At 34.6% G+C, this 21188-nt stretch overlaps 1 pseudogene; it reads left to right on the forward strand.

Moving 5' to 3' along the window:
• The first annotated feature begins 13881 nt into the window (after positions 1-13881).
• LOC114717793 (NAD(H) kinase 1-like) lies at positions 13882-20713 on the forward strand (annotated as a pseudogene).
• The last annotated feature ends 475 nt before the right edge of the window (positions 20714-21188 follow it).

Consider the following 21188-nt stretch of genomic DNA (forward strand, 5'->3'; position numbering starts at 1 on the left):
CTTAGCTTTTTAACTTCATCTGAGCTTTGTAAGAGAGATTTCCCTACTGGGTCTAAGATTTGCTTTCAATGGCTCCTAAAAAAATTTCGATGATTAGAGAGATTAATGACTCAACAGATCATTGGAAGATTGTTGCTCGTGTGATTAGGCGATGGAATGTTTATAATAAGGAATTTCCCAATGAAGTATTCTGTATATCAATGTTGCTTATTGATGAGGAGGTATTGTTTGACCATTGAAAGTTTCTTATTATACTGATAGTTATTATGCACAGATGTTCTTTGGATACTTATGTTATTGAATCTTTATAATCTTTATAATAATATAGTCATGCCAATGTTAAATAAGGTACAAGGATCCAAGCATCTGTAATGAACAGGAATGTCTTTAGGTTCTATGATGACAAAGCTGTGGAGGCAATGGCCTATTTCATTGCAAACTTTTCTGTCTCTGAAAACTCTAAAGAGTACCGGGCTTTTAACCACCCATACAAGATCACTTTTGGTGCTCAGATGGATTTTCAAGAAAGGGAAGCTCCAATCCCTAAATATTCTTACAATTTCTTCCCTATTTCTGACATTTTGGAAATAACTGACAAGAGTAACATAGATTACCTTTTCGATAAGCATAATTAGGGTCAATTTTAATTGCATCTACGAACTCTAGTGGTTGTTCATGCAAATATTTGTGTGTGCATTTAATTTTTGCTTTCCAGATGTAATTGGATTTGTTACCTCTATTGGTTCACTTGAAGAGAGTTCTATCAACACTGAGGCAAAGAATAGGATTCGACTGACCTTGTCTGATAATATGTATGTATTTTCATATTATTGAGTAGCCATTAATGTATTTTTATTACAAAAAAATTGTGATGAGGCTAGACGGTTAAGCTAATTGTCTGCTATGCTTCTAGGGAAAATATTGTATCATGTGTCTTGTATGATGATTGTGCAACAAGTGTCTACATGATAGACTTCAGCAAATTGGAGGCTCCAATTGTGATGTTGATTTAGCTTGCACGAATTGGTTTTGATGAAAAGGGTAATGCACTAAAATTACATAAGTTTCATTTATGGTTATGATATATGACATATATGTGCACTAATTTTGTAGGTAAGCCTGAGGTTTGTAGTTCATTTTATGCTTCTAAGGTTTCTTTCAACATGAACTACCCTGAAGTTAACCAGTTTATTCAAAGGTATATGCTTGACTCCATTTATTATTAGATAGTCATATATTATGTTGTTATCTGATATTGATATTTGACTACAGTGCCATAAGCTTGCCTTCACCACCTATTAGTACGATATCTGCAACTATGCCATCCCAAGAAGGAAATCCTGTTGAGAGTAACTTGCTACGTGATCACCCTTTGATAATGATTTCTAAGATAACAAAGTGCAAGTTGGTAACTATAAATCTGTTTGATGTGCAACCAAACTTTAAAACATTTTAAGCCCTTCTTTTTTACTGTTTATTTTCAAAATGCGTTATTGTAGGATGAGTACTTTGGAATCAAATGTAAGGTAGTTAAACTTGACACCAGGCATGGATGAAACTATCAAGGTTGTGCTAGGTGTAGAAGAAAGCCAAAATATGAGGGATTAAAGATGACTTGCACGAGTAAAATGTGTAAAAATAAACCAGTGACATTCGAGGCTAAGTAATAATTTAATTATGTCCATGCCTTTAATTTTAGATTAAACTTAACAATTATTAAGTCTTTGTTAATGTGAAGTATTCTTTATTGGTTTGTAGGCCGAAGGTGCATTACATAGTTATGGATGATTCTGGCAGGTCTACTGTGGTTTTTTTTGACAAATTAGCTCTCCAATTCATAGGGAAATCTGCTACTGAGCTTTAGAGGCAGCTTGATGAGGTGATCATTTGTTGAATATAAAATGTTATTTGGGCATTCAATATTCTTTATAACCTTTTTGTATCATTCATTCAAGCAAAATGATCGCTCCTATGATTTCCCCGATGAACTTGATAATTTGGTTGGGAAGACTTTGATAATGAAGATGAAATTGAACCAGTACAATCTGGATTTTTCCCACTCCAGTATATCAATTTCATCATATACCGAGGTTGTTGACCTCATGGAAGAATTTGAAAGAGTGAGGTGTTGTGAGGTTTGTGAATATTAGTTATTGCATGTTGGTGAATTTTTTTTTGTTGAGATAATGTTTCTTACATTTTTTTGAATTTTGTAAGGCTGGTGATGCTACTAAAGAAGTTCCAGATCAGGTGATTATTTGTCCTTTAACTATCTTACTTCTCATCTCAATTGTGAAGTGAAATTTTGTTTAATTATTATTTATGGTTTGAAGGTTGTCGAGGCAGATCAACAAGTGCCAAATGAGGTGATGACTATTTGCATTTATTTTATTTGTCACAGTTAAATATAGAGACTAAATGTGTTTTTTTTTCTTTTATTGCTTATAGCTTGCTGACTACGTGATTGTGGAAGAAGAGGTTGGTGATGGAAGTGTTGTTCCTAATTCTGTTTCTGTCATGTCTGATGAGAAAGGCAAGGACATTGAAGTAGATGTGGTCCCTATATCTCAAATGGTACCCAATGTTGAGGTTTCTAAGACTCTGACATATAAAGGGAAGCAGAAGATATGAGCCAAAAAGGGTGGCTCATCTAAGATTAAGCATGTGCAGGATCTGAATGTCTCTCCTATGAAAGGAGTTTGGATGGCATCAAAGAACGTGAAGCATAAAATGTGACAGTTTGTTTGATAACGTTTAAGTGGGTTGTGTTCGTCAATGTCTAATGCATGTTATGTTTAGTATGTGGTCTGTATCAAAAACTTAGGTTTATGGTATTTCGCATAATTGTTATCTTTGTTGCAGTGTTTTATTTCAGTTATGTGTTTTAGTACCTGTCATGGCTTAGTGGGTCTGTTGAATGTATTAGCTATTTTGTGTCAGTGGCAATTTATCATATCAATCTCATTGCCACTTGACAAATGAAAGTAAAGTTATTTCTGTACTGTGATTTAATTATCAATCAATGAAAGTTTATGTTATGTTAAAATCAGGAGCAACATCATTGAATGTCTAATAGAGTGAAGAAATTCCCTGTATTTTTCCATCTTTCTCTTCAGGTGACTAAATGTATCATCTGTTCACATTAAAAGGACATGGGGCAAGACAGCCTAGATGTCAATAATAAGCTTAGGAAGTGGATAATCTTAAAAATACAGTATATATTATGCTAACATTGGGAAAAAAAAATTAATGAGAATGCTGGCAAATAGTGGGAGACATCTGACATAGAAGGAAATAATAATGGATGGAGAAATAAGTAAATGGAAAATAGAAGGAAAGAATAATGGGAGACAGATTGTCACTGATCTCAGTTAAACATAAGATCCAATAACAGTATCATACAATATCTAAGTTTATGTTTAGTGTATTAATAACGACTAAAGATAGCTTCTTTTAAAATATACAGATCATAATTATAGGATCTATTGAGTTTACTGGATATTCTATGGCTAGCAAATTACAGATAACTAAAGCAGGTATCTTTATTATACTCATGCTAAGCTAGAGAAAACAATGTAGGGTAAGTATGATAATTGTTTAAACTTGACGTTAGATGTTACCCATCAAATCAGTTGTTATGCAGTCATTACTTCTTGCTAAAAGTCATCAATCCCTTATGATCCATTTATATTGTGCAACTCGATTCAATGGAAGGGTGTAGATTGAGTTAGAGAAATTAAAATAGTATGGTTAGGGAGCTTGGTAATTGTAATGATACAAAGGAACATGTTGGAAAACATTAAACTTCAATTGACCAGAATACTGTTTTGTTACAAAAGTTAAAAATCAAGAATGGTATGAGTGTTTAAAGAAATATATACATATACTTGTAATGTTCAACAAAAAAGATTACTGTCAAAATATTAGTGCATAAAAGCAGTTAAGATTAGTAAGTTCAATTGGTGGAAGGTAAGTAGCTGGGTTGGATCACATTATGGACATTTAGTCCCAATTAGTTACATATCTTGTATGAATTATATGAGTTTCTTTTTCCATGGAAATGAGGAGGTTACTAATGCAACAGTTACTTACTGTATGGTATATATAAGGCTGTCTCCGTATTTTGGCATGTTGCTTTGCCTATAGATTTTCTGACAGACATGGTAGCTGAAATATATTTTAGTAACTGCCACAAATAATTGAAGGGTAGCTGTGATATGCTTGATTGCTGACTTTTGTAACTGCCGTAAGACACTTCTTCAGCATGTTTTGACTTCATATTTGAAATGCATGTCTGTTGATTTATCCAGACATATGAATAGCCTTTGTGTAAATGGATCGCAGATAGTCAATATAAAGATGCTATCAGCTACTAAGCAGAGGATCATAGGTTTGTTGATGTACTGTTAGGTAAATTTGTAGTTCTCATTAAAAGTTTTATCTTATATAATATTGTATCTTCCGATAACAACAGCTGCAACTTACTTCTGGTATGATTGCTATGATAAGGTGAGTAATAACTCAAGCACAGCTTGATTACAGTGAAAATGTTCAGGTCACAGAAGTCAGTAAATGAATACTGTGAAACTCCAAGTACGTTGATTAGTCCTATTATTTTTCAGCTTGTATAAGTCATTATGGAATGATTTTAGTTATCATCAAGTTGATATGGCTTTTTCTTATGAGTTTTCAGGTAGTCAAAAATTTTCTTGTCTTGGTATCAATGGTGGCTTGGAAGGGGATGAAAACGTTATTTGTGAGATTCATCATTCTTCTACAAATTTTCAATCAAAATCAACTGTAACTATTAGCAAATCTCCACCCTATAAATGTAGAGGAAGAGCAATTGCTTTGGGAGACATAACCAATGTGTCATTTAATCTAAATTCGAAGTTCCAGGATGACATGCAATCTGGTAAACTTAAAATGTGTTAATGTCCTTAATGTCATTACTATTCTTTGTTTTAAAGTTATATGACAGCAATTATAATCTGGGTGCTATAGGTGGATTATGTTACAAGGAGAGTAGTTCAAAGAGGAGGAATATCAGTGATTTTTCATCTTGGTATTACGAAGAACAAATCCAAGTCAATGCCACAACAAGATTCAATTCTGCAGATAATGATATGAGTTCACAATCTGGTGCAATTAGTCATGAAAATTCAGATAGAGCAGGGTCATATGGAGAATCAGTAATTGGATCAAAAGTTACTCCAAGTTTATATATTTAGTATGCTTAATAATACTTAATAATGAGTATATACTTATATCGTTCCTAATTTTTTATTTTGCCTTTTGGAATGAAGCATATTTATGTAAATATTGTATATTATTATTATATCATAGACCGAGTGTTTTTGTCATTATCATTCATGGAAAGTTCTTGCTAATTTTAAAGGTGCCAATAGAAGAAGTAGTAGGGGCTTATTTTTCTCTTCACAAGAATCGATGCAGAGTTTCAGTGAAAGAGAGTCTTGTAATCAACAAATTCAGTCAGTTAATGGAACCAACAGTATTCATCCGTCTACCATTACATGTGCGCTTGTATATGTATTCACTTTAAATGATATTGATAAATAATATTTATGACGACATTTATTTGAATTTTTAATGATTCTAGGCAGTAATAGTACCTGATTTCTTATTCATTTGGATTAATTAATCTGAGCAGAGAATCATAGAAGAGTTTATATAAATGGGAATGTGAAAAGATACTACATATGAATTATGAATATGACCCTGAATAGTGAATACTTTAATATACTATTATTCCTTCCCACGGTTGATCTTCAAAATTCTGAGATATATGCAAGGAACAAATAGATTTTATATGACCAAAGAAGCCTTCATCTTTCTACCCGTAAATTTTCAGATGATAACATAAGTAAAAAAAAAAAACACAGTCATATTCATTGACCCTCTTCCTTAAGTATTTTGAGCTGTATATTTTGAGAGTGTTTAAGTATAAGGATTTAATTTTCTATCTATGAATTAAATCAACGTAATGCATATTGGGCTTTGGTAGTTTAAGTAAACAATAACTTTATCTTATGTTTGCTACAAAACCACAACGAATGGTCTTCAGACAGCCAATGGTCATTATAGAGCTCAGGTAAAATCTTTGTCGTATGTAATTGCACTTTTAATTGAGTTTGCTCATTGCTTATTGGGCTTATGTAATCTTAGTTTAGTATTCAATTGGTGTTGAGATATAAGGCTTTAATATTTTGTGTTTAGGTTACTGGACTTAAAATTAAATCCACAATATTTATAATGGATTTGTCATGTTGTTCTGTTCTAAACGTTTATTCATTCGTTCATAAAGCCACAGCAGACATGCAGTACAAGAATGTACATTTTTTGTTCAGCCCAAATCTTAGTTCTGATACTGAAGGTAATGATTCTGATGCCTTTCAAGGTAAGTGATTGAATTAAAGAATAGGTTGTGGCATATTTTTTTAGTTGTTTACATAAATCTTTGATTTTCTAGATGTGATTTGTGGTGAGAAGTTGACTTCAGATGATAATGGTGGATTAAATGCATCTGACTTTTGCATGCAATCTTTATTAGTAGGTAATAGTTATTTTTAAAGGGTTTATTTTTTGACATATATTTTTACAAAAAGTTGTTTTAAGGGATGTGGTTTTCTTCTAATAGATTACATTGATGAGGGAGATCCTACTCATAGTTGTGAGTCATGTGGTGCAATGATATGGTTCAATGAGAAACTCGGTAATAGTACGTCAAAAACATCTCCTAAATTTTCAATGTGTTGCTTGAAGGGGAAAGTTCAATTGCCAATGATTTGTCCACCTCCTTTGGTATTGTATAATCTATTCTTTGACAAAAGATCAGTTGCATCAAAAAACTTCCATGCAAATATTAGGTCTTATAACAATATGTTCTCATTCACTTCAATGGTGGAAAGATTGATCATTCAAAGAATTATAGCAGTGGACCATACACTTTGTATTATCTAGAATAATTATCAAGATTGATTAGCTTTATTACTGCCCTAAGGAGCCAAGCCTGTGTATTCACAACTATATATTTATGATACAGACAACGAATATCAAACCGTATTTTGTGGCAGTGAGGTAATTTATATTTGTATGACTTATTATTTAATTTTGTTTTTGGTTTTGAGATAATTAGTGTTTGATGTAATTTATTTTGTTCTGTTGCATAGCAAGCATATGAAGGAATCTTCAATTGATCCTACAATACTTGATCAAATAAGAAAAGTCTTGATCAAGCTAATCCTTTTGTTAAGCAATACCGTTTGGCATCAACAATGATAAATAGTTAGCAACACACAAAGTTGAAGTTACGTTTTAATTAGTAATAGACAATCAAGATGGTCGCAACTATAATTTGCCTTGTGCATTTGAGGTTGTAGCTCTTCATTGTAGGTGATATTGATATGAATTTCAACAAAAATGTGATTGTTCCTGATGAACTGTCAGGATCACCTCAACGTATTATTAAAGTTGCATGCATCGTATCTCCCACTTCTCAATATCCAATTTTGTTTCCTAAGGGGGCTGGGAGACGTAAGAGCCAAAAAGGCCTATATCCCTCACTATGGGGGACGTACTGAACCAACCATCATGCATTAATTATGGAGCCTTACCACGTGGTAGTAAACAGACAACACTCTCACCAATTTCCAATTAATGCATCATGCTCAAAAATCAATCAAAAAGTAATAATCATTTCACAATTAACCTCATTCAGTGGCATATCTTTCACAATTCCAAAACTCATTCATCATCAATCAAAAACCCCACAAGACGGTTTTCCCTTTTTATATACAACATATAGTTTGAACACAATTACGACTTGGAGCATAAAACACAAATCTACTCACAATACCACAGAAGCAAGTACTAAGGATTGGAAAGTGGTTACCTCTCGCCTGAGCAGGAATAACAACCGACAATGTGACCCCGTGCACCACCACGACTCACAACCGGTCTACACAAGCACACAAACACACCCATCAATATTAGCTTTCAAACTAATAATGTGGCCAAAACAACACTTGGGGACACAAAATTCCTATCTCCCATCAAAACTCTACCCAACTCAAAGGGTATAACTATCAAAACACACTCTAAAGTAGTCCTCAAAGTCTATTAAAACATCAAGTCTCCTTCCAAGCATCAATTAGAATTCAAACCTCAAGGACCCACTATAGGAATCAATCAACCTCTAACATCTCATTTGAGCAAATAAAGTTCCAACAACAAATCTAAACCGATTAAACATCCAATTTAACCCTCCTTAACATAACCCAATTCACAAACTCAAATCAATCTCTACATTATCATCCTCAATCCCAAATCATCCATTCCATAAACCTTAGCTCCAAAAACTCAAGATTCTTTAAATCCAAAATACCTAATGCAATCAATTAAACTCAAACAATCGGTCAAAAACCTCATTTTATCACAACTTAGAAAATCCTAGGGTTCCACAAAAAATCCTTAGAAATTCCAATCAAGAAGATAGATTAGAGGTTAAAATCACTTACTTGAGGTAATGGATCCTTAGAAATGTCTTCCCAAGCCTCAAAACCAAAACCCTAGCAGAGCTCCTCTCTCTCTCCTTCAGATTTTCTTATTTTCGCACAACTGAACCCTCCAGCGATTATATAGAATCGCGACCTTTCGCCGCGGCGAACTAATCCCGAGAGGGATTACTCGCCTGAAAACCTGACTTCGCCGCAGCAAACTCCAATCTTCGCCGCGGTGAAAGCTTCCCGAGAGGAAACTCTCGCTCGCCCAGAAGAACTTCGCCGCGACGAAACCTTCCCGAAAGGGAAGCCTCGCTCACCTGAACAACTTCACCGCGGCGTCCCCCTAGACTTCACCGCGGCCAAACCTTCCCGAGAAGACACTCCCCTCTGAAACTCCCGGTGCGCCGCGGCGAACATACCCTGAGAGGGGTACGTTCACCTATTCCTCCAACAAACCTCAAATCCAACCCAAACACCAAGATCAAGATTAAATCACTAATCTATCCTCAAAATCAACCCAAAAGAGGCTATTAAAACCCGATAAGACTTAGGATGTTACAGCATCAAAAAACTTCCACGCAAATATTAGGTCTTATAACAATATGTTCTCATTCACTTCAATGGTGGAAAGATTGATCATTCAAAGAATTGTAGCAGTGGACCATACACTTTTGTATTATCTAGAATAAATTATCATAAGATTGGTAGCTTATTACTGCCCTAAGGAGCCAAGCCTGTGTATTCACAACTATATATTTATGATACAGACAACGAAGTATCAAACCGTATTTTGGCAGTGAGGTAATTTATATTTGTATTGACTTATTATTTAATTTTGTTTTTGGTTTTGAGATAATTAGTGTTTGATGTAATTTATTTTGTTCTGTTGCATAGCAAGCATATGAAGGAATCTTCAATTGATCCTACAATACTTGATCAAATAAGAAAAGTTCTTGATCAAGCTAATCTTTTTGTTAAGCAATACCGTTTGGCATCAACAATGATAAATAGTTAGCAACACACAAAGTTGAAGTTACGTTTAATTAGTAATAGACATCAAGATGGTCACAACTATAATTTGCCTTGTGCATTTGAGGTTGTAGCTCTCATTGTAGGTGATATTGATATGAATTTCAACAAAGATGTGATTGTTCATGAACTGTCAGGATCACCTCAACGTATTAATAAGTTGCATGCATCGTATCTCCCACTTCAATATCCAATTTTGTTTCCTAAGGGGGAAGATGGTTATAGAGATGATGTTCCACATTGTGAAGAGACTCTTAATACGACAAAAAAGAAAAAGATGCTTAGCATGAGATAATACTTTGCATATAGACTAATGTCTAGGGAGAATGAGATATCAACATTATTACATGCTGGAAAATTGTTTCAACAATTCATAGTTGATGGTTATACAATGATTGAATCTCAACGTCTATTATGGGTTAGAACACACCAAAAAGAATTGAGGGCTGATCTATATCAAGGTCTAACAGATGCTTTAATTAGTGGTGAGAGAAATGCATCGTCTGTTGGGCAGCGTGTTATATTGCCTTCTTCTTTTATAGGTAGTGCGTGGTACATGCTTGGAAATTATCAGGATGCTATGGCACTATGCAGATATTTTGGGTATCCAAGTATATTTGTGACATTTACATGTAATCCAGCTTGGCCTGAAATTACAAGATATTGCAAAAGTTATTCACTCTTATCATCAAATAGGCCAAATATTCTGTCTAGGGTCTTCCATATGAAGCTCAAAGCTTTGATGTCAATAATCAGGAAGCAAAAATTTTTTGGGAAAGTACGTGCAGGTACGAGACTATTTCTTGGATTTTTATCTTATAAGTTTGTTAAAAGGTATTTTTCTTGTCATGACTTTACTTTATTTAATGGTTTATAAATGTTTATACTATAGAGTTTCAGAAAAGAGAGTTACCACATGTACATATACTGTTATTTCTTGATAAACAGGATCATCTAAAAGATGCAGAGAGTGTGGATAAATTTATATCTGCAAAGATACCAGATAGGCAATCAAATTCTGTTTTGTATGATTTGTTTAAGAGGTTCATGGTACATGGTCCTTGTGATCATTTGAATCCCAAGTCGCCTTGCATGAAAGATAATAAGTGTAGCAAGTATTTCCCAAAGAGGTTTGTTGATCACACGTCAATTGATGATGATGGTTATTCCACATACAAAAGAAGAGATGATGGTCGAATGGTAGAAATAAAAGGTATTGCACTAGACAATCGTTTTGTTGTGTCGTACAATCCCACATTGTTGGCAAAGTTTCAAGCTCATATTAATGTTGAGAAGTGTAATTAGTCTTCTGCAATTAAATACTTATTTAAGTATATAAGCAAGGGTAATGATAGTGTGGTTGCTTCTATTTATGATAATAGTGATGACGGAAATGATGAGTGATCAGTTGATGAGGTTCATCAATATTACAACTTTAGATACATATCAACATGTGAAGCAGCATGGCGAATTTTTGCATTTGAGATTCATCATAGATATCCTGCTATTGAGAGGCTGAGTTTTCATTTACCTAATCAACAATATGTGGTATACTCGAACACTGATGATCTTGCTGAGTTGGTTGATAAGCCTAGAGTATGTAAATCGATGTTTCTTGCATGGATGCAGGAGAATGTGAAGGATACGTTTGCTAGAACCTTGACGTACTCTGAATTTCCTCAGCATTATGTTTATCAAAGAAATAAGAGAGTAGGGAAACGCAGAGAGAAAGGATTTGCAATTGGGAGGATAACTTACACTGCACCTTCATCTGGTGAGCTCTATTATCTTCGAATTCTTCTCACAAAGGTCAAAGGCCCAACGTCTTTTGAAGAAATCAGAACAGTCAATGGCATTGTTTACCCAAGTTTCAGATCAGCATGTTATGCTCTTGGGTTGCTAGATGATGACAATGAATACATGTGTGGCATTAAAGAAGCATCATTGTGGGCATCTGGGTCATCATTAAGGAAGACGTTTGTTAGCATACTCCTTTGTTCCTCATTAAGTCGTCCTGATTATGTATGGAGTGAGACTTCAAATATTTTGTCTTAGGATATGTTATACATACCACATAGTGATCCCATGTCATCAAGTAAGTTATATTTGTGTTTTATTTTTTTAATTAATATTTTAAAAAATGCCATATTATTGTTATTTTATGCTCATTTTATTTTATGTATAGAAATGATTTGCCATAATAATATATATTATCATTTATCTATGAATGGAGCAATTACTTAGTAACAATGATAACATTTGAAATGTGAATAAATTAAGTGATATATCATATATTTATTAGTCTCTTGTATTGATTAATTGGTACTTTTATAATTCTTGTAGGTGTGATAATTTCTGATAATGACAAAGAAGCAGTAGCATTGGAAGAAATTGAATCATTGATGGAAAAAAATGGAAGGAGTCTCTTAGAATTCCCTTCTATTCCTTTTCCCCAATCTAATCCTATGATTGATGTTAGAAATCATTTGATCTTGCAAGAATTAAATCATGATCGTGTTGCTTTGCAAGAAGAGTCTAAAAGACTAAAAGGTGATCTAAATGAAGAACATAGAAACATTTTTAACATTGTGATGTCATCCTTGAATGATCCTAAGGGTGCATTTTTATTTGTATATGGGTATGGAGGTACAGGGAAGACATTTTTGTGGAATGCATTAACATCCACGATTCGTGCTAAAGGTGATATTGTTCTAACAGTAGCCTCAAGTGGAATAGCTACTACATTATTACCTTCTGGAAGAACTGCCCACTTAAGGTTTGCCATCCCCATCCAAGTTAATGAAGAGTTTGTTTGCAACATAAAGCATAATTTGCCATTGGGTAATTTGATTAAGGCTACTAAATTGATCATTTGGGATGAAGCTCCTATGGTTCAGCGATTCTGTGTTGAAGCTTTTATGCATTCCAGTGCTCCATTTGGTGGTAAATGTGTTTTGATGGGTGGTGATTTTCGTCAGATTCTTCCTGTTATCCCTAAAGGTACAAGGGCAAATATTGTAAATGCATGTATTAGCTCATCATACCTTTGGGATTATTGTACTATCTTTCAATTATCAAGGAACATGCGTCTTTGTTCACATCCATCTTATGAGGATTGCTCCCGTTTACAGAGTTTTTCACAATGGCTTCTAGATGTTGGAGATGGTAATTTGGGTTTGCCACACGATGGAGTAGCAGAAATTGAGATTCCTTCAGATCTTTTGATACAAGAGTATGAAGATCCAATTAGTACTATTGTGTCATCCACATACCCAGATCTATTGAAAAAATTGGATGATAGTTCATACTTTAATGATAGAGCCATATTAGCACCAACCATTGAGGCTGTTAACCAAGTTAAAGAATACATGTGTTCATTGCTACCGGGTGAGTCTTTTGACTATTTTAGCTGTGATTCAGTTTGCAAATCATTCCAAGATGATGATAGCATTGAAGATCTGTATACAACTGAGTTTTTGAATACAATTAACAATTTTGGTATACCCATGCACAAGATGACCTTGAAAGTTGGAGTACCTGTTATGTTGTTAAGAAATATTGATCAAGCTTCAGGTTTATGTAATGGAACACGTCTACGGGTGACTCATCTTGGTAAGTCTGTGATTGAGGCATTGACTTTGAATGGATCACAACCTAATCAAAAGGTTTTAATACATCACATGGACATGAATCCTTCTGATAGTCGGTTGCCCTTCCAGATGAAACGCAGATAGTTTCCTATCTCTTTGTCGTTTGCTATGACGATAAACAAAAGCCAAGGCCAATCCTTACGTTTTGTGGGCTTATACTTACCTAAGCCAGTTTTTACTCATGGTCAATTATATGTTGCCTTGTCTAGAGTAAAATCTGTTAGAGGCCTCAAGATACTTGTGCATGACAATGAGAAAAAGAAAAAGAATACAACTACCAATGTTGTGTTTAGAGAAGTTTTTTAAAATGTACAGAACTAAGCGTAGCTGTTTGAAAAATGATTAAGTTATTTAGTTTCTATTTGGGTACGCAATTATGTTTTTTATTGTTGTTTTGGTGACTTATTAAAATCATATTTAATTATGTTGTTCATGCTAACCGTGCATCGCACGGGGTAACTTGCTAGTTTTTTAAAAAAAACTAAGTCTTTTTGTCGCCTGGAATCTGGTTTAACTGAATCTGTTACGCGCCACCGAGCGTGTACCCGACACGCTGCCCACCGAATGAATTCTTGGTCACGTCTGTATTTGTAATTTTGTATGAACGAACTATCATATTAAGAAAAAACTAGGGAACTAAGCCGATGAAAATGAAGTTTCCAGCCAAATTTGTGGGAATGGCTTCTGGAACTTGAGATTCTTCATTCAGTTCGTGTGTATGACCAGTGAAGACGACCGGATCAATTTCAATAATAATCTTTCTATCTCTCTCCCTTCTTCTTCTTCTTCTTCGCAAGGCTCACCTATGCCCCCAAGCAAGCTTAATCCCTTGGTAACTATGATTCCGTCTTCTATCTTCTCGATTTTCTTGTGTTTGATTCTTTCCTGCAAGTTGTTGCTTTGTCTTGCCTGGCATCCATAATTTTAGTTCAATGAGTTTATTGATTGAAACCTCTTTCTGCTTCTTAGAATTGAGTCTGGATGGTTCCTTTTCTTCATATTTCTGTCATTGCTTGTCGTAATCTACGAATGTGAGAAAATGATGGAATGAGAAAGAAATATGAAGAAAAGTAATGAGCTTTATGTAATGAGGTTGGATTGCATGCTCCATTGAAGGTTCCACGGGTTTAAATCTTGGGATGGTGAGTTCAATCAGTGGAAGAGAGCATGTTTTTGTCGGCAACTGAGCTGTTTCTTAGAAAAATAATTTTTGAAATGTCCTGCAGGAACCTCGAAACTGTTTCTTGATTGCAATAACAATATTCTGGATAAGTAGATTTGGAATCCAGTTATACACGTAAATGTTGCAAATTAAGCCCCTAAGATCATTCTAAGATATTAAGCTTTGATTAAATTTTATTCTTATATTATATGATCAACAGGGTTTGGTGGCATTGTTAATAAGCACTTGCGTAAAGTGAAAACTCTCTCAAAAGGTGACTATTAAGATGGGATAACCATCTTACTTAAGGATCCTGTTAAAAATCTAATACTACTTGATGTAGGATTTAAGCATCCCATACTATCATAGTCCCTGTGAATCAATCATTGAATCGATTAGTTGTTTAATTAGTTGCTATTATTCAGGCCGTAGCATGATATTTCTCTGTTTTTTTTTTGTGGGATCTGTACCACATACGATGTGTTATAGCTACCTAGTTAGTTTCGACTTTTAAGCATGTTTCTCTTATGACTGTTTGAAATCCTACATGTGACAGGAAAATGCCAATATGCCATGTTTACATTCTGAGAATGGTATTGCCGGTTCCACTTCTCTCTTTCCTGAGAAGGCGGTGCATGAACTTCTTCAATCTCTTGTTCAGGGATCAGATGACCATCTCATTGAGTTTTCTGAAGCCTTGAAAAGTACGCTCATATTTTGAAATTATTAATATCAACTGCAACAAGACATGACCTTGATATAGGGTTATTCATTCCTTGTAGCTGTTGCAAAGGCCCTGAGGCAGGCTGCAGAAGCAAAAGCTGTGGCCCAAGCTGAGGCTGCTGAATGGAGAGAGAAATATGAGTTGGAGAGGGCACGCAATCCACCGTTGGAACGTAAAGGTTCTAGTAATCAATGAAGCTCAACATGCAGTTTTTGTGTTTATATATTATTTTGTAAATGCTGATCAATACAGAAATCCCTGAATTTTTAAAATACAATAACCTTTCCTAAAAGCAAAGAGTGTTATATAGATTTTCTTTGAGATTTGATAATTTATTCTTTCACGAAATGTTAATGTAATTTTAGCAAAATTCAGGGGATGTTTGTAGTGATTTTGAACATTTAAATAAGGTAGGGAAAATTTCATTCGGTGATGTCTTCTTAAGGAGAAACTAAATATTGAATGATATTGGTGCCTTATTGTTTACCTGAAAAATTAAATTGCGCTAGATCTAGGAGTGGATGGTAACTTTGTTGAGATTTTCTTAATGACATAGTTGCCAAAGTTCAAGAGATTGTTGTTAGTTTCTAATTTTCTAAAACGTACTTGGTTGTGTTGTGTCGCTTGTTTTGATCATTGTTTGTTAATCTGTTGTCTTTCTATCTCAAGAGAAACTTTATTTAATGGACGTCTTAAACATTGACTGTTCATAATTTCTCTGCTCTGCTTGTCCCTATTACAGAGCAGTTAAGCCCAGAGAATCAAAGTGACCTTGATGATGTAAGGATGGATAACCCAGCCAGCCAACCAGCATTGTGTGATGAGCAGTCTAAAAGATGTTGCACAAGATATGGGATTTGTTCCCATGAAGTACTTTGAGATGGGATGCCTGATCCTCATTCCCCAACTGTTAGAAAGGTATGTTGCCTAATCTCTTTGGTGTGAGCTGGATGGTCTGCTGTTTGGTTATTATAAATGTTTTTCTTCCTGAGATAGGCTTCATTTAAACTTTCATGGTGCTGCAAAGGTGAGCAAAGTGATCAACACAAACATGTTGTTTCTTTTGAAAGAGGAAATATCATAACTGCTGAGCGCAATAGTAAGCAGGTAGCCTTTCTGTTGTTCTGGAGAATTTAGCTTCATCACTTGTTAAAGAAATTTTTACTTGCTACAAATTACCTTAAATTGTTCCTCATCAGTAATTCACCTTCATGATTGTTGTCTGTTGTGTGATTGAGAATCCTTTGATTTCAGATCTCATTGAAGTGGGAATCATGCCCGAGGACTGTGCTCATGTTGACCAAACCAAACTCGGTTTCAGTTCGAATTCTTTGTGTGGAAATGATTAGGTGCGAATCTTTGCATACATAAATATCATATGCATACATATACCGTGAACTTTTTTTCCTTTGGATTTTCAGTTATTTCAAAGCATACGTTGCCTTTACTTGTAATACAATCCTGAATTTGAGTTGGAAAACTGTGTGGAAATGAAGTAATTGTACATTGTAATTTGGAAATGGCATTTGGATTAGAGTTCTCATGGGATATTTTTCTGCTAATGCTTCTGGTCTCTCTCTCTCTTTTTAATTGCCGTTAGGAAGGCCAAGAATCCTCTGCTTGTTAAGAGAACTTAGAGCATCCTCCCTTCTGATGATTTTTTTTTTGTTTTGAAGTGCAAAATCTTCTAATTTTAATGTTTCAGCTTGGTACAATATCACTTGGTCATTGCAAATTAGAGAATTACCTGCGTTTAAAAGTGATAATATGAGTATTAACGTCAATGCCATCCAACTTTCTGACCGTAATTAACTTCAATGCCATCCAATTTTAAGAGTAGGTCACTTGCCAACTGATATCTGACCTGAATCAAATGTAGCCCCTCGGGGAAACTGTTCCTTATACTTTAAATTTTATTCTTAACCTGCTTAGTAACTGAGCTGCAATAAAAAATGTTTACGCTGCTGCTTTGTCTTCCAATCTCATTCTTAGTTGTATGAATATATAACAGGTCATAAAACTTTGAATTTCTCAGCATAATTTTACCTGTTATGTGTGTGCAAACCTTGTTGAATCGATGTTACTTGCGTAATCATTGTTTATTGTTACCAGATGGTTGAGGGAGCAGAAGAAACTTGACATCTATGTGGAACCACCTGTCAAAGGAGAACTTTTGAAAGAGTCATCATATTTTGACTTTTTGGAAACTTGGAAAGATGGTAAACCATGCCATATTTTATATATTTTAAAAGGATCATTTTATGCACTTGACGTTCATGGCTTTCATTTTGATGTTCTCTTTGGACATGCTGCAGAGGGACTCAATGTCATAAATGCTTTGCATAATTTTGCAACCTGTTTCTGATATCTTATATGTTAATATTGGATAATGAGCATTACTTTAATTCTTGCAGACGAGGAAATTTCGTGGCTGCACACTAAGGTTGACATTGTGATAACACTTGGTGGAGATGGCACTGTGTTATGGGTATGTTCACTCAATTTAAATTTACTTGTTAATGATATGAAGTTTTTGGCATGAAACTATACTGAAAGTTTCCTCTGCTTTGTTCCAAGTGGATGAATAATTAACCTTCTGGCCCACATACTTCATAGGCCTTTTGTTTCTACGTGATGCTTGCAAAGTTGCACAAACTATGGTCAGAGGCTGAGAATACAGAAGTGAAACCTTCGTTTGCAACTATTGTACTATCTCTAGTTCTTAATATAAAAGTTAGTTGAGGAATTGGATTTGGTCTTAAGTATATGACCTCAATTCACTTTGTCTCTCATTTTTTCCCAAAATATCCCCATTGATTGTAAGAAGCTGCTACCAAGGAGTAATTCCAATGCACATAATTAAAGAGGATAATTTAAGGACGTCAACACACAATTGAAACAAATAACCAACTTAACTAATTTTCTTAATATTCCCAAATTAGTTATTTAGTTTTTATATTAACAACCGGAGGTGGTAGTAAATAAAAACTAGTACAAAATTTTGAGTGCTAAAATCTCTTCTTATGACCTCACGGCTTTGCCAAGCTCAGAGAGAGTTTCAATCACCAATGAGATCTATTGGTTTGCTTTTCATTGGCCTACTTATATACTATTTTTTTCTCAATTCCATTAAACGTTGAACTTCTTTTCCACTTCTATTTTTTAGTTGACACTGACAATCTTTTCTTCAAGTGTGATTCATCACTTTCTCTACAAACGTGCTATTCCTTTTCCTTTCTTTTGACAGCAACCCGTTTAAAAGAATCCCCCTTGACATGAATGTTCCTAACCATTGAGCCCTCTATTCTAAATTGGCACAAATGCAGGCACGCTTCTACTTATGCATACCTCCACATGACTGTGCCTAATGATTAAGCCGTATGCTCCAAAGAGGCACAAATGCAGGCACCCTTCACTTACATGCTCTTCCCTGCTATGCTTTAGCTCTGTTACTAGTTGGTATTGAAATTCAAGTGCCATAGTCTCTTGTTATTGCCTCACACTTATTATGGTCATAGTCGGCCTCTCTTTGGCTCTTTGAGATGTGGTGTCTTTAGCTGGATTTTGTTCAAACAACCATAACGGTTCCATCAGCCTCTACTTACGGCTTGAATAACTGAACCTGCTTCCTAACTTACCAGCTATCAGTTACCATTCTTCTTGTTTCAATAACTGACCTACCAAAGGGAAATCCTTCAGATTTTCAGTTATTTTCCTAACACTTATCCCTGAAGAACATGTTTTCAAATGCCGCTCAGCTCAAATTAACATCGATATTTGTTGGAGCTAGATCTACTGTGAAGGATTCTATGCAGTAGTATTAATATATGGTGGAATATCTTGCCAAATATATACACCATGCATCAACATATAGATAATAAGATAAAGCCTTACTTTATTAATTCTAATTGATAAATAACCGTAATTTTCTTTAATTCATATTTATGATTGTGTTTTTGCTTTAGAATGCATGTATTTCAATGTGCTTAATCATATTTTGCCATAAGACATGATTAGTAACTAATCATGTGTTGAACCTGCAGGCAGCGTCTACGTTCAAAGGACCAGTTCCTCCCATTGTCCCATTTTCTTTAGGCTCTCTTGGCTTTATGACTCCTTTCTGTATCCTCCATCCCTGTCTTCTTAAATATTATTACTACTTAAGTTTTTAATCTGATTCCATGCCTGTTTCAAAGCTGAACTTAACATCTTTCAGATGGTGAACAATACAGAGAATACCTCGAATCAATTTTGAAAGGCCCTGTTGGCATTACATTAAGGAACCGTTTGCTATGTCAAGTGGTAAGAAATGCAGCTAAAAATGAACATGAAACTGAAGAACAGATGCTTGTTCTAAATGAGGTTACTATTGACCGTGGAATATCATCTTTCCTTACGAATTTGGAATGTTACTGTGACAACTCCTTTGTCACATGTGTGCAGGATTGATCATTTCTACGACATCTGGCAGTACTGCGTATTCTCTGGCAGCTGGAGGATCAATGGTCCATCCTCAGGTACTGCCTGGTCCTTTGTTCCTCACTGAAGCTCCTTAAATCCATCGAAGTGGCCCAACTTATTATATTATCTCACTTTCATTTGCTTTTTCCCTTGCATTTTTTTAATTCAAATGTTCTGCATTCACAAAAACAAGGCACATGATGCATTAGGGAAGAGATTATAAATGTAGGATACATTCACAAACATAGTTTTAATCCCCCGCCCCCACAAGGAGCTATATAACTAATTTGCAAATATTAAAAAAATTAATTTAGTTATCCGTAAAAAATGTGTGTTGGTTTTTCTAAGAGAGTATCCTTTTTAATTATTTGTATTGGAAACTACTCTCTTGATAAAACACCCTTAATGTGTGCGATCAATAGAGTTTAGGGGAAAAAATTATGAATTTTGGACACAAAATGAATTGAAGACTTACATTTAAGGCCCAAGTAAATTCCTTTATTAGTTATTACATTTGAGACCATGAGGAGTATTACTTTCTCTTCGAATGTATGAATGCATGAATGTTTCTATATCAGCACCATTCAGCTGACTAACAGCTATGATTCTTCCCTATTTGAAATATCGGCAAACGGCAATGAAACTCAATGGTGAAATTTGCAGGTCCCGGGAATTTTGTTCACACCAATTTGTCCACATTCGCTATCTTTTAGGGCACTGATATTGCCAGAGCATGTGAGCCTGAGGGTGCAAATACCTTCAAATACGAGAAGCCCAGCATGGGCATCATTTGACGGGAAGCACAGGAAGAAGTTGGAACCAGGGGATGCACTTGTGTGCAGTATGGCACCATGGCCTGTTCCTACCGCTTGTTTGGTTGATTCCACTAATGATTTCTTAAGGAGCATTCATGAGGGCCTTCACTGGAACTTGAGAAAGACTCAGTCTTTTGATGGCCCCCGGGATACATAACCTTTTTCTCTTGGAGGGGGAAAATGCTTTTTATTTCTGTTCTTTTTTTCCCTTGTATACATTGTCCTGCCTTTTTTCTTCGGTTTTATTGTGCAGAATCAAGTTATCCAACAAAAAGTTAGAATGGAATCGGGTGCGAATGAGATTCATATTCAAACCTCTTTATGATTGTGTGTATATACACACACACACACACATAAAAAAAATGGTTGGCATCTTGATTCAGCTATGTAGAGAATGATCAATGTATATGTGCTTAATCTATAGATTTGCTTTTTTTCTTTTTTAACTTCTCAAATCTTATGATGATTTTAATTTTTAAGAATAATTTTAATATATTAAAAATAGGGAAATTAGTTACTATCTTTAGTCCTTAATATAAAAGCTAATTTGACATACTTATAAATATAAGACCACAATTGATCTTGTTTCTTATATTTATCTTTTTTTTTCAAAATAATCTTTGTAGTTGCACATGTCAAATATTTCATCAAATAGTAATTCTAGCTAATATATATAATTAGCAAAGGTATTTTAAGAAAAATAACACCTATTATTACAAATAACTAATTTAATTAATTTTTTAATCTACTCAAATAAATCAATTAGCTCTTATATTAAGAACTGAAAGTAGTATTTTTTTTTATGCTTTATATAAATCTTGATAA

This window comes from Neltuma alba, unplaced genomic scaffold, assembly GCF_004799145.2.
Source record: "Neltuma alba isolate B1F8T4 unplaced genomic scaffold, ASM479914v2 tig00011775_pilon, whole genome shotgun sequence".
Taxonomy (NCBI): Eukaryota; Viridiplantae; Streptophyta; class Magnoliopsida; order Fabales; family Fabaceae; genus Neltuma; species Neltuma alba.